Source organism: Podarcis bocagei (genome assembly GCF_964188305.1).
Source record: "Podarcis bocagei genome assembly, chromosome: 3".
Lineage (NCBI taxonomy): Eukaryota > Metazoa > Chordata > Lepidosauria > Squamata > Lacertidae > Podarcis > Podarcis bocagei.
In genome coordinates, this window is record NC_138127.1 from 85,151,333 (window position 1) to 85,166,709 (window position 15,377).

The window sequence follows — 15,377 nt, forward strand, 5'->3', positions numbered from 1 at the left end:
ACATTAAAAAACTTCCCTATACAAGGAGTCTAGAAGTTACTCATCTCCTTAGCTCAGGGGTCACTTAACTTCATACTGTTCAACATTTCTCCATTGAAAATAGGGACATCCTAAGGACAAGCAGGACTTTCCAGGATCAAATAAGAAACTGGGATGGCTTCTGTAAATCCGGGACAATCCCTGAAAAATAGGGACGCGGAGGGTTTGCTACTCCCACTTTGGGATCTATTGAAGTTCCAAAAGGCATCTGGTCCACGGCATTTGGCTGCCTGAGGCAAAGGGCCATCATGCTTCCATTCCATGAATCCAAATGGACCAGCATTTGAATCTTACTTTTACATCAATGACAGGACAGTATCTCCCACTGCACTTGGGGGCAGTATGTGCTGTCTGAGACAGCTGCCTCATTCTGCCTAGTGATAGGGCCAGCCCTTCATGTAAAGGCATGTGCATGAACGCTAAGCCATCGTGTATATTTAGCATGCTAAAGCTGGTGAGGACAGTTTTGAACTGTTGGGAATATATTGTCAGATAATTATGCATTTATTGCATCTCTAGCCAAACCAACAAGTGGTGTGCTTTTAAAACAGTGAAGGACAGGCTATTTGAGGTTAAAGGAATACAACAGGAAGAAAAGAACTGTGAGAAATATATATATTCAGGAGTGCTAATTCAAGTTTTAGTTCTGTTGGGGGAGGCAAGAATATTTTGACCCATCATGTAGTCACAGGGGTCTTTTAAGTACACAAGACTGTACTTGTTCTCATTTGTAAGACCTTGAAGATTATGCACTGTTGCAAAATGGCCTAGTTCAGGGGTGGAGAACCTTTGGCCCTCCTAATGTTATTGGACTCTGAGTAATCAGGGAAGACTTACGGTAACTTATTATGGATAGTCAACATGTAAGGAGAAGGAATATTGTCATTCCTTCACAAGCACCATCCCTCTTATTATCAGCCTTCTCCAACCATCCAGATGTTTTGCACTCTAATTCAAATCCTCCCCAGTTAGCATGGCCAATGGGAGTTGTAGTCCACTGATATCTACTTGGACAAAGGTTCCCCATCTTTGGCTTAGATTATTTTGCCTGCCTTCCTTGGCATTTTTATGTCTGACTCCTGCACTTAGGTCCCTTAGTGTATGAAACATGAGGTCAAGGCAGAGTGAAGTTTTAAAGTAATTCAGAATGAGCTTCATTTCCCCACATTAGGTCAATTATCCAGCTGATTTTACCAAGATAATGTAGTGCAGAATCCCATTAATTACACAGAATTGAATCACTAAAGTGTTTTGCATGCTTGAGCTTGTAAATCTGTCTTTAACTTCCATGGTAATGATAGCAGGCAGAATGGATAGCTTGCCATTTAATGGAGTCAACGGTATTTTGCCTTTTAATGGAGTCAACATGAAATTATTTTTTCACCGCGTTTTTGACCCACGTAACTGAAAGTAGAGCAAAGTGCCTATTAAGTATGGCTTTTAATGCTGATATGCATTTTGGGGACTGTTTATACTAGGGAAACTCAATAGCCACATTATCTGTACTGGTTGATTGATACATTTTCCAATTTAACAGTATCTTCCTAAAGGAAGGAATATTTAATGATACGGGCACCGACCTCGCAACTCCCATTGATGGGTTCATCACATGACCCACCACGGCCAATTTTATGTAAATTTGTCATTTTAAAAATAAAAATCATGAAAATTCAGTATTTTTAGTGCTAATTTCCCCCAACAAACACATTTTTAATGTAGTTTTGACCAATACACACATGTTACAAGCCATTTTACCTCATAATATTGCATTTTTGTATGTCATGTTGACTAATTTATGTGTTTTTCCTTTAATATAGGCAGCGATTCATTTTATGTATACATTCCAACCAACTTCTTTCCTGTTAAAACAAATATTTGAGTCTGTTAAAATCCTAAATCCACATGCTCTGAAAATATGAGTGCATGTTATTACAGTGAACATTTAAGACACCCCCCCAATCAAGTGATATTTTGTTTAAGTGCCAATGTTAGAAAAAATACATCTGTGTATATTTTTGAAGGTGAATGTTCCAATTAAGAGCGCATTGTACCCCTTCTCCCTACATGGATGGCTGGGTGATGGGGGTTGGATGGTGCACATATGCTTTTCCAAGATGATGGAGCTTCATTGCTGGTGTGGCGGCTCCCCATGTGTGGGAGAGCTGCTGATGGGAGAGGGAGAGTCTGTATGGAGCCAGTGTGGTGTAGCGGTTAAGAGCAGTAGACTCATAATCTGGTGAACTGGGTTCGCTTCCCTGCTCCTCCACATGCGGCTGCTGGGTGACCTTGGGCTAGTCACACTTCTGTGAAGTCTCTCAGCCCCACTCACCTCACAGAGTGTTTGTTGTGGGGGAGGAAGGGAAAGGAGAATGTTAGCCTCTTTGAGACTCCTTAGGATAGTGATAAAGCGGGATATCAAATCCAAACTCTTCTTCTCCTCTTCTTCCCATCTGTGGAAGGACTGGGGAGGAAGAATGTAGAGGAGAACTGGATCGTCCTCTAATGTAGCTGACTAGGAAGTGCTTGAGCAAACAGATATCTAAGAAAAATAACCAGAAATAGAACTTTAATGGCAAATGTATTTAAGGAAACTCTTCTAAAATAGAATTCCTTATTTTTTTCACTGGAAAGATCTCTGTGATTCTTTGGTGGCATGCAAATTAATGGCAGAACAGAACAAGATGTGTTTCAAATGGGAGAATAGCCACCAGAATAACACGAGAGTGTGATAGGAAAATATTTTTAATAACTCCATGCGTGCCTGCTGTTTGATTACAATAGCAGATTAGGGATAAGTATGCTATCCTGACTCATTATTTTCTCGCAGCGAACATTAATTAGAAGGGGAAATGTCTTAGGAGCAGGCTTGGATTTTCTCTCTGTCAAACTTCTTTTTAAAATTGAAAAAAAGAAAAAGACAAATTTAGGATGCATGATCTGTAAAGATTTATAACCACTTCAGCCCTTGAGCTGCAAACAGATATATTTATTACTGGCAGCTGTTATGTGCGGGAGTGCATTCATGTCTTCATATCACTTCATAATTTGTTAAGCTCAGATCCAGGAAAATATGTTTACTAGTCTGTTTTGCCCTCCTCACAGTCCTGCACTGGTAAACGACTCTTGTATTGGTAAATCACACATTAGTTGCATGCTGTTGACACTGCTTTTAATGACTATGGGAAATCTAGAGCAATACTCCAATATTGTATGTGGGAGATGATGTGTGTGGCAGAGGGGGGTAGCAAAGGCGACAAAACAGTTCAGCTGTTAGATCTAGTGCTGAAGTAGTAAACCTGAGAGACTTGATAAGTTAGGAACGTTTTAATTTTGTGTTGATGCATCGCTTCTGTTTTCCCTAACCAATTACCAGCCATTTATCAGTCAGCTGTGTAGGGGGGGATTCAAGCCACAAGAAAGAGCCAGTATTATCATAGCAAGATGACAAGATAAGTGGCACCTTTTTGAAAGGTTCTGCAGTTAAATGGGATGGGAAAGGAAGATGCAATGGGCTTAAAGCACCAGCCATTAGAAGACTGGAGGTTTTGTGTTAGCATTTTGCACAGATTTTATGAGGGAGAGTTTACTAATGTATTTTTGATTTGCATGAGGATGTTGAGGCATTTTGATAAGGGCAGAACGCAAAAGACTTAAGGTAAGAAAGCAGGCAGAGGCTCCCAGTTTTGAGGATCTGGTTTACACAGTTTGCGTACACAGCATACAGGTGCACATGCCCTATCCTTGAGAGTCCTATGTGTTTGCTGATTGGGTAGAAGCCACCTGGTATTTGCCAACCCAGCCTCTCAGTGGATGACTGTGACTTATTTCTGTGATTACCACACCCCTTGTGAGATAGGAGCTCACACACCCATACGAGATAATGAGACAGCCGTAAGCTGTATGAACCAGGGATTGACAAATCTCTCCATTTTGGCTCCCTTGGTTTCTCATTTTTCCAATCTTAAATTCAGTTCTCTACATATCTGAGGCAATTTGGGATTTTAATAGCCCCAAACTAATGAAAATTCACCAGCCCTGTTTAGGGAAGCTTTTAATGTTTAATAGACTATTGTATTTTAATATTCTGTTGGAAGCCGGCCAGAGTGGCTGGGGAAACCCAGCCAGATGGGCGGGGTATAAATTATTATTATTATTATTATTATTATTATTATTATTAGCACATTTTTGTATGCAGTTTTGACTAATGTGCAGATTTTTGCAAGGAATTTCCCCTGCAAGGATCCATGTTATTATTTCCACTACTATATTCATTTGTGCACACATTTCCCTAATCTATGTTTTTTCCTATATATTGCTTGGTTGGAAAACTGCATTGGAAAATCTGGATACGTGTGAATTTCAAATGTTAGCTGTGTTTCTGTTTGTTTATTGTTAGGTAGTTTTGCCTGAAAATGCAAACCTAACCAAATTCTTCCTAGTTGTGGACCTGTGATTAGTAGATTCCATACAGGTGTGGTGAGAACATTTAAATAGGGGAACACCAGCAACTACCCCCCCTTCTAGAGATCCTATCTGTACTCCTGCACTTAGGGGTTGATCACCCCTTTAGGCTTCCCAGAGTGCTATCAAATTCTGGAGTCAAAGATAATGTTGACAGTCTGCATCACACTCTCCCATCCACCGACCTGCTGCCTCCCATGGCAGGGAAGCTCAGGCAGCTTCATAGAAGAAGTCATCAAGTACATATGTCTGACCTTAGCTGGCTGGCGATTGCTCTGTTTGGTCCCTGTTCTATCCCTATCCCTATTCTATTCCTGGTTCTGAGCCACACTCCATGGTAACATCAACTCACTCTGCTTTCTAGCAACTCCTTTCCTAAAGAGCTCCAGTGGCCAACAAAAGCCTTGTCTATTTTCAGACATTTCAGTGGGTTTGGGACTTTGATTGTGCTTAGCATGGTAATAAGACCATGACAAAAGTACAATTCTCTGTATTTCTTACTTAAAGAATCATGACTGCTTGACAGAAGTGTAACTGATTTAGGCTGCTAAGAACTTATTTCCAAGCAAAACTTGAAAATTAATCTCATCTCATGCAGTTCTGACTCTAGATGCTTTTAATAATATAATTTCCAGCCTCTTCTTAAATGGTCTTTCCCTTTGTCTCATAAAAGAGGACTGATTATACAAATAGTCTATCACTGCCTTAACACATGGGTAAACTTGGTCAAGGGTAATATTTTAAAATATCGGAAGAAATCCAGGTTTGAACTCAGACTAGCCCTTTAATTTAGTCACTCGGGGAAAGTGACAAACCTTAAAGCACAAGCCAGACTCTTTGGCACAAATAATCAAAACAGCAGCTCTCACTGGAGATTTAATTTCAGCTCTGTAATTGAAAATGGCCCATGCATTACTCTCTATAAATTGCAGAACGAAAATGATACCCTTAAATGACTCTGCCTTCATTTAAGTAGTGACCTGTTCATTAGCACTGTGAAATGAAATAGAAATCCATTTTAGTTTTCGAGACTATTTAATTTTGTTGTAGATAAAAGTCAGCAAAACAGGACATCAACATTATTTCTCTCCCTAAATTGTACAAAATTCCCGCAGTCTTCCTTCATCTTCTTCACCCCAGTGGAAAGCATTGCATCTATTAATATACTGGCCAACTTTATCCCTGGTTTCAGCTAAAGTCAGGTGTAAATGCCCCCCAAATTGGCTGAGCAACAGGGCCTCTATGTTTATAAACTGTGCTGAGGGCAAGATCATGACTGCTTGGCATCAGACCTGAGGAAACGAAACAGCACAGAGGGAAAAAGCTTTAGCATTAATTTTGAAAGTGAAATACTGATTGTGCAGTCTCTCAGAGAGACTGGAAGATTTACTTACATATTACATTATTCAAAACTGCTCTATAAAAATTTCAAGGTGACTTAACCGAAGATGAATTATATGCAGTTTGAAATCTTGAAACAAACTGATAAGAGCAATGAACTAGTCCCTATTAAAATATCACAACAGATTTAAATATGCATTAACCAAACTAGAGATGCTTCTCTAACACAAGAAAGTCTTTACCTGGCAACCATCAACATTAGCTTTTTCATCCCATGACTGTAAAGTGTTGCTTAGTTTGCATTCGCACAGTGCAATAGCAAACCTGTTGTATTCCCACAATTTCTACTTCTGAATTTTTTCTGACTCCGCTCCTGTTTCTTGTGATGCTGCTGCACAAATGTTTCTAGGGTGGGCAAGAGGCACATTATTGTTACACCTGAATGGTGGGAATGGTTTCCTCTGCAGCACCGATTTTGGGCACTTCCACACTGTCCCCATTTTGGGGTGGTATTCCGTCTCGTGCTGGCACTTTCAGGTTGCACAATTTTAGTTCATTGGAAGGTCTTGGGCAATAAATTCGCTCCCCACTCAATGGACATTTTTACAATTGGTTGTTACATCTGTAGTGATGAGGTGGAGAAAAAGGCTGCAAGGACTGAGGTCAGGGTGATCTTTAGGGTCACTATGGGGGTGTGTGTGATGCTGGAAGTTTGCTTTTGTGCTTGCAACCATATTTGTCTATGCCGGTTCCTTTCATGGTTGTTACCAGTGTTGATTATTTGTCATGGGGTTATTGGGCATTACTGGAGGGAAATAGTTTTATGCTTTGCAGTATGAGATCCAGTACTGGTCTAAAACTGGGTCCCTCACAGGTGAGAGGGAAGTATGTGATCGTTCAAAGGGCATTTGGTGTTCACTGATATGAACAGTCCATTAATTTTGTATCCTTGTCAGTGATCAGTTGTAGGAACAATATAGGTGTGTAGTCAGTTATATACTGGGTTATAAGGTAGTGAATAGTTGTAGTCATTGTGTAAATGGATGGCGATAGTGACATGGTGTGAGTGTTGTGCGAATATTGTGTTTTATTTTGGTTCGGAGTTTGTATCACGCTGCCTAGTATTTTTCTCTGGAGCTTATTCAGATAGATAAGCATACGGTATATTTATGTATTTGGCTTTTTCCTAATGCAAATCAAATGCAATTGTATATTGTATATTTACATCCTGATTGTATATTTATGTACAGTGGAACCTCAGCTGTCAAACGCCTCCGTACTTGAACATTTTGGCTTTCGAACGCCAAAAAACCAGAAGTAACTGCTCTGGTTTTCAAACGATTTTCAGAAGCCAAACGTGCTACACGGCTTCAATTTTGAGTTCCCCTGTTGTATTGATGATCCTGTACTGAGTTTTTGGTTTTCAAATGTTTTAGAAATCAAAAGGTCTCCCAGAATGGATTACGTTCAAAAACCAAGGTTCCACTGTATTTTGCTTTTACTTATTGTTAACTGCTTTGAGATCTGTGGGTAATAAACTGGCTGGCTAAACAAACGAACAGACAGTAGCCCCACAATATTAGTGGTAAATGTGTAAATCTTGATGAATGTGGTTTTAATGTGTTATGTAACATCGGTCATAATACAACTTTAGTTAAGCACTTTGAAATCCCATTGCTTTCAAGGAGGTGAGGCTCTATCAGTGGCTACTCACTCTGAAGGCTAAGCTGTGTTTCCACAGTTTAGGCAGCAGTGTTTCTGAATACGAGTCGCAGGAAGTCACAGGAGGGGAGAGGGCTTTTGTGCTTGAATTTTGCTTGTGGGTTTCCCCCAGGTATCTGGTTGGCCACTGTGGAAACAGGATGCTGAACAAGATGGTCCATTAATTAGCCGATCCAGCAGACTCTTATGTTCTTAAGGGATTTGAAGCATATCCTTATCCAATGGATAGTTCAACTTCATGATTTTTTCTTCTTCAGCTGAATTGCACCCATAGTTGTAAAAATATATTGTGAGTAATTTGACTCTGGTTTGACAATTGCAGAATTCCTGATTCCATTATGAGATTTGAGCAAGTATAATATGTATTGGTTGAGCAATTTTAATGAACCAGCTAAGTCATGCTATGTTTTTCACAGTAATGCATATGTTTCAGAGAGCTTAGATGGAGAACCAAATTTGGAACTGTATAACTTTAATTATTATTTGAAAGTTATAATCATAAGTTACTCAAAGAAAAAGCAACACACTCAATATCGAAGCGCTGTTGCAGCAAATCATTATAGTTACATGGTGTTAGATGGATTCTAAATTTGTCTTATTTCTATGGTGGTGATACTGCTACCGAAATTAGAACTATACAGATTGAGTGATCTCTTTGAATTGTCAATCAAGCTTTCTATTAATATGTAGTAATGGAATTATGAATGACAGGTCTGAAATTGGATATTTAACATTTTGTTAATTGATTTTTAACATTCTAGCACCATGGAAGTTCATGCACCAATATTTTCCTTTTGCGGAGGTTAGTATCCATGATGTTGTGTGTTAAATGTAGATTATTTCATTGTAATGCTGCACTTCTTAGTGCAACAAGCCTTGGTTCAGATCCTGATTTGGCGCTTTAGAAAAACAGCCTGCCTTGATCCAGGGTGCTTTGTAGGCTGCCTGATTCAGCTTGAGGTCTGCCCATGTATGCTTTGCTCCCCTTTATTTTCAGGGTTTTAATTTATTTATTTTCAAAAGGCTTTTGTATTTTCCCTTTTGGCAGAAGCTGATGAAATTTTAGGCATGGTAGGCCATGCAGAGTGGATAATGCCTGCTGAACTACAAGCAAATAGATCTAGGGACTTTCATGCTAGACACCTCTGAAGTATGTGGTGTTTTTTTTAAAAAAGGAAACATTTATAATTTTAAATTTGGGACAGAATTGGGTGATTTGCAAGCAAGGTTGCTCCTTCTGAAACTATAAAGCCTGCCACATTTCAGAAGAATACTTGGAGCTGACCACTGTGAGAACAACAGGATGCTGGACTTGGTGGGCTCCTCCTAGGTTCTTATGGAGTGGCTTTGCTGCAAGGGTAGCCATTGAAGTTTTGGGGTGGGTAGTAACTCACTCTCAGCCTAACCTACCTCACAAGATTGTTGCGAGGATAAAATGGGGAGTAGGAGAACTATGTTCACCACCTTGAGCTCCTTGGAATAAATGGGAGCCATAGAGGTAATAAAGAAAGAAATGCTGAGGTAGATGGATAATGGCCACAAACATAAACAAGCTGACGTGTGACTTGTGGCTCGAATTCAAATCCCCACTCTGCAGTGAAGCTCTTTAGTGAATAGCGCAGTGTTGACTACTTCCCAGCCAGAGCCTACTGCCTTTGGTTGGTTTTGAGGGAAATCCCATCTACACCATCCCAAGGCTTGGATACAGTTGTGAATAACAGTGGCAGCCTTGTGTTGATGCTGATTCGTCTTATTTCTAAAGCTAGTTCCAGTTTATTCTAGAATGAGAAGCAGTCCAAGGAATAGCATGTTTATAAAATTAGTACATGGCATTTAAGAGGCCTCTCCTGCCACTGCTTTTTAGAAGAGTTTGGATTTGATATCCCACTTTATCACTACCCAAAGGAGTCTCAAAGTGGTTAACATTCTCCTTTCCCTTCCTCCCCCACAACAAACACTCTGTGAGGTGAGTGGGGCTGAGAGACTTCACAGAAGTGTGACTGGCCCAAGGTCACCCAGCAGATGCTTGTGGAGGAGCGGAGACGCGAACCCGGTTCCCCACATTACGAATCTACCGCTCTTAACCACTACACCACACTGGCTCTCTCTTTTAGCCCTTGTTTGTCATATTAGGTCACAATGATGCAATGATATCAGAAGATAGAATGAAATAAATTCTCTCGTCATGCTCTAGATTTACCTACTGCTTTCTTTAGCCACCCTGTCTCCTGACTAGCTACCCTAAACCCCTCCCTCCTCCTCCCTAAAGCTGCTTCTGATCTGAAGCACCATGAACATTTCTTAAGGTCCCTTCTATGATGATCATCTCTGCCCCTTTTCCTCTAACTTTTCTTGAGGTTCCTCTTCACCCTTCCTTCTGGACCCTTCATTCATCTTTCATGCCTTTGGAGTCCCTGTCTCTTAGGGTTCCCTGAGTCCTGGGACCACTTCCTAACCCTTAACCTGCACCATGTGAGATTTTAATTCCAGCCAAACTGACAGCTCTCCCTTGCCACACAGAAGCTGGATTACAAACTTCGTTGTTTCTTGAATATCTGAACTTTCCGTGCCGCCATACCAGCTTAGGCAATCAGTGTCAGAGGCATCACCACCACAAGTACACACTTGCGTTGGTTGATCTTACTCGGAAGAAACAAGAGGGTGCTCCTTAAGAGAGCACATTTAAAATCAGTCCGATTAAATGCAATGATTCATACTGGGAACATGAGACACTATTGCAACACTTATAACCCCAATTACAAGGTTTGAGTGTTTTGCAACTACTCCAGGCCGGAACTCTTTTAAAAAAACCAACAAAACTTTTAAAAAAGCTATATTCTATTGTGACAATCAAGTACATGCATTTTTTTTTTAATTTGTGTGAGTTTTAACTACATTAAAAGTAGCAAATTGTTTGGTAGCCTCACCAACCTGATAGTGACCTTCACAACTTGGCTGTAAGAGTAACTCCCTGTAGCAATTATGCAGCTTTTATCTGTAGTGTTATTTAAAAAAAAACCACCACAATGTTTTAAATGAGGTGGCAGCGCAGAGTGCATTGTTAATGAGTTGCCACATTGCCGCAGACAAGACACTGTACTTTAACTCTGAACAGAGAAGACGTAATTGGGAAGAGACAATAATGCAAAGACGCTCGGCTCTGTCTGAGGGTTCTGTGCATTAAATGACATCTGCTGAAAAGATTTCTTTCTGGGCTGGTGCTGTGGCAGGTGTTGCCACAGAAGAACAATACTAGCTGTGAATGGAATTTGCTCATGCTCTGTAAGAATGCTTTCTTTGCCTGTTCTCTTTGTGGCAATAGCCTTGACTGAAAGCATTGGCTGAAAAATAATAATGTGCGAGGCTTAGGATGAAATTGTACAGTAAATTTTGATGGGCAAATGTTCCCTTGCTATCGACTTCCTCTCATAGTTCTTCTGTGGTTAATCACTGGCTTCCCATATTGAGGAAATTGAGTATAAATATTCTTCTCATATTGATGAAACTAGGAATCACCCTTGCAAAATATGGCCTTGCAAATGTGTTTGTTACCTCAGCCTGCGGCATGAAAAGCAGGTGTTTGTGCTGTAACTTGGGCCTTTTTTCAGGTGCAGTTTTTTAAATGTTTCCAGAGATTTACTGAACTCGGCTGCATGGTTGGAGTACTCTGTGAGCCCAACACGCACATGCAGGAAGGACTGTAGTCTGGTGGTAGAGTATCTGTTTTTCATACAGAATGTGTCAGGTTCAATTCCCAGCATTTCCATTTAGGGTTGGGAGAGACCTGTTACGTATTCAGTGGTCTGTGTTTGCCTGAGCTTGAGTCTGGACGAAGGATTCTGAGCCCCTGTATTTTGATTCGATACATGATATCCAATCACAGAACATTTCAGGATTTGGGCCTCTGCCATTGTCCCCTAAACTCTGAGTTATGATTCGCAGCTTGGAAGTTTAGACAGCCAATCACATTGGGAGTGGGAGTGGCCCAGGCCTTCAGAAATGTATATAGGCAGTTGCTTTGCCCCTGTTGTCCAGTTCTGTTAGCTCAATAGAGGTTCTTGCTGTTATCACTGTGACTTGCCTGGTGGGAACCCACATACACTTCAAGACCCTTGCCTAGAACCCCAGAGAGCTGCTGCCAGTCAGTGTATGCAGTATTGAGCTAGATGGAACAATATAAATCAGCTTCCCTTGTTTCATGCAGGCTTGTGGAGGCTGGCTCATGTAGCACTAAGCCATAGTTTCACATTACCTTAAAAACCAGGCCATTTTGTAATGTGACACCCGATCTTATTTTTCTTCTTAATTTGTCTTACTTACTCAATGGGCCAAATCCAGCATTTCACAAGTAGAATTCTGCTCATGCACTGGGACGTCTTCCTCTGAACTTCCCCACGTGCACAGACAGTGCTGGATACAACCTACTAGGTGATAGCTGACTACATTATATTCACAGTGGGACCCAGTGAAATCAGTGGGTTGACTAATATAAATTCATTTATTTCAAAGGGTCTGCTCTCAGTAAGACTTAGTTGAACTCAACCCACCGTATTGAAACTACAGTATGCATTGCAAGTATAGTAACCCATTGTGTTGCTGGTGGAGAATGTGGTGGCTAGGTTGCTTGTGGGGGCAAGTTACTACCAGCCTATAACACGTTGCTTGTGGTATTTTCACTGGCCAGTTTGCTACTGGGCCTAGTTCAAGGTGTTGGTACTAACATATATGTCCCTATAAAGCTCAGGAGAAGATTACTTGAGAAATCATCTTATACACCCAGTAAATTGATGCAGTCTGCACGATAATTTATCTTGCAAGTTCCAAAGTTCTAAGCAGCCTTCTACACAATAACTCAGAGCAGGCCTTTTAATGTGGCTGCCCCTGTTCTGCTGCTGCCAAGATACAAACCGCTCCCACCTTTTGTTCCAACAGGCTTTTCCAGCTGGATAAAAGAAGGCCTTACTGCAAATGTCTACTTGTTAGAGTTTTAGTGTTGTTTTAAATATATCTGTTGCTTTCATGTTTTTAACTTTTTAAAATTATGTGCAAATTGCATCAAGACGGTGGTTTAGAAAGCAAATAATAAAGCAACAACAATGCATTTGACAGGATTCAGAATATTTGGGCTTGGTGTGCCCCTCACTTCTGCCTCTTCTTTCTTTCTTTCTTTCTTTCTTTCCTATTGTATATATTTTTTTAAAAAATTAAAAGGTTTTAAAAAGAGTTCCACTTTTTTAAAGAAGAAAAGAAAATGCAGAGAGCCTTCTCGGTAGTGGCACCATCCCTGTAGAATGCCCTCCCTTCAAATGTCAAGGAGATAAAAAATTGCACAACTTTTAGAAGACATCTGAAGGCAGCCCTGTATTGGGAGGTTTTTAATGTTTGTTGTTTTTATTATGTTTTTAGATATGCTGTAAGCTGCTATAGAGTGGCTGGGGAAACCCAGCCAGATAATAATAATAATAATAATAATGATAATAATAATAGTTATTATTAAGTTCCCAATGCTATGAAAGCATGTAACTTACAACCTTGTTCAGAAACCCTGTGGGTGAAATGATGCTTGTTTGTTTTTCTTTAAAAAAATGTTTTGATGAATCTCCTGCACTAATACTGTATTTCACTGGCTAACTAATGGCAAATTAAAGCTAATAAGGTTTGAGATAGATTAATCAGATGGAGTAGAATGCCTTTTGGCAAGAATAATTATAATACACAATTTGTAATTAACAGTCAGAATGGTTATTTGCAGCATCCTGATTATGAAGAATTAGAGGTGTGTGGGGACTCAATTAAGCGTGGTGTGGCTGGATTATAATTCAGGGATAGTAGCTCTCACCCAGAACAGAATTAAACACAAGGAGCTTCAACCTTAGTGGCATGCCTTGTTCACGTTTAGTTGGCTGCCCCACTGCAGAAATGTTCTCAAACCCTGGACAGCCTTAGACAGGGCATGACAGCAAGTGTGGTCTAGTGAGCGTGGTTCAACTCATTTTCCTCCTACCAGTATCAGTGCTTGATTTTGTACACCTTCGTTGTTGTTTAGTTGTTTAGTCGTGTCTGACTCTTTGTGACCCCATGGACCAGAGCACACCAGGCACTCCTGTCTTCCACTGCCTCCCGCAGTTTAGTCAAACTCATGCTGGTAGCTTTGAGAACACTGTCCAACCATCTCGTCCTCTGTCGTCCCCTTCTCCTTGTGCCCTCCATCTTTCCCAACATCAGGGTCTTTTCCAGGGAGTCTTCTCTTCTCATGAGGTGGCCAAAGTATTGGAGCCTCAGCTTCAGGATCTGTCCTTCCAGCGAGCACTCAGGGCTGATTTCCTTCAGAATGGAGAGGTTTGATCTTCTTGCAGTCCATGGGACTCTCAAGAGTCTCCTCCTTAGTAAGGCTTTAGTTGTAAAGCCTGTTAAAACTAAGTGTCCTTAGAGTGTTTGAAAGTGACTGCAGAGCCAACATCTTACCTGTAGATACCTACACATCATTTGTTCCATTTTAATGAGGCGCCACAAGCACTTTGAAGGCCCCCCCCTTCAAACAAAACCACCACACAACAAATCTATCATCCCTTTCAAACTCCCCTATCACACAAAAGCTTGCCAATAAATTTAGAGCGTCCCCACCTCTTTCCTCAGTGATTATTCTCTCACTGCCAAGACCCATTATTGATCCACACATTAACAATTGACCATGCCCCTTTCAGTCCCTGCCAAGTGAGCCTGAAAACTATTTGATACAGCCTTGTTTGCAACCAGAATTGTATGTGACGAACCAATTAGTGCATTTCAAAACATTTAGAATTTGTTGTTGCTTAAGGCACTAACCCTCGCCCACAATTAATGTTGATATATGTAGGTAGTGATATTTTGATTTTGGGTATACTTATTCAGAGGAGAGATTCCCACTCAGTTGTGGAGCACATTCTCTGTCTGAAGAAAGTCCTAACCTCAAACTTGAGCATCTTCAGGATGGTAGAAATGGAAAGATCACTGACCAAAACCTGAGAGAACCACAGCCAGTCAGTTTAGCCTTCCCCAACCTGGTGCCCTCCAGCTGTTTTGGACTGAAGCTCCCATTAGCCCTAGTCAATATAGCCCAATGGTCAGGGATGATGGGAGTTGTAGTTCAAAATTTTGGGGAGGGCACCAGGGATTCAGCTATGCAGCTGCAAATGCGTTTTAAGTGTATTAAATGTCACATTCTACAAATGTAACACTAGACGATGGTGAGCTAATGGGAAATTCAATACAGTATATATTTTTAAACAGTTTCTTTAAAAAGCATTTTCACAGGGGTTTTTATATATGTCTAGATTCAGCCGAGCTTGGAGAAGATGAGTACAGAGAATACTGAGCTGGATGGAATGATTATCTTGAATTATTCTTTAGAAGACATCTGAAGGCAGCCCTGTATAGAGAAGTTTTTAATGTTTAATTACGTTTTAGTATATGCTGGAAGCCTCCCAGAGTGGCTGGGGCAATCCAGTCAGATGGGTGGGGTACAAATATTATTATTATTATTATTATTATTATTATTATTATTATTATTATTATTATTATTATTATAACTTTGTATAAGGCAGCTTGATATGACCATCTAATTGAAAGCAGTATTTCGAAGTCTCTAGGGGAGGTCTTTCCTAGCCTTACCACATGAGACTTTTCCAAGCTGAGATTCAGCTTGGAACATTTTACATGGGGGGCAGGGAATCTACATTAAAATCACAAGCTGAGGTCATCCCCCAGCTGTAGCCATCTGCTGAGATTCACAGGGACATGGACTTTTCTGTTGTGGCTCCCTGGTTGTGGAATGC

The 15,377-nt window shown here is 40.5% G+C and overlaps 1 protein-coding gene across 4 annotated transcripts in view; it reads left to right on the forward strand.

The window, feature by feature from the left end:
• The window catches only part of KCNH1 (potassium voltage-gated channel subfamily H member 1), a 249,115-nt gene that overhangs the window by 105,643 nt on the left and 128,095 nt on the right, over nt 1–15,377 (forward strand). The window lies entirely within an intron of this gene.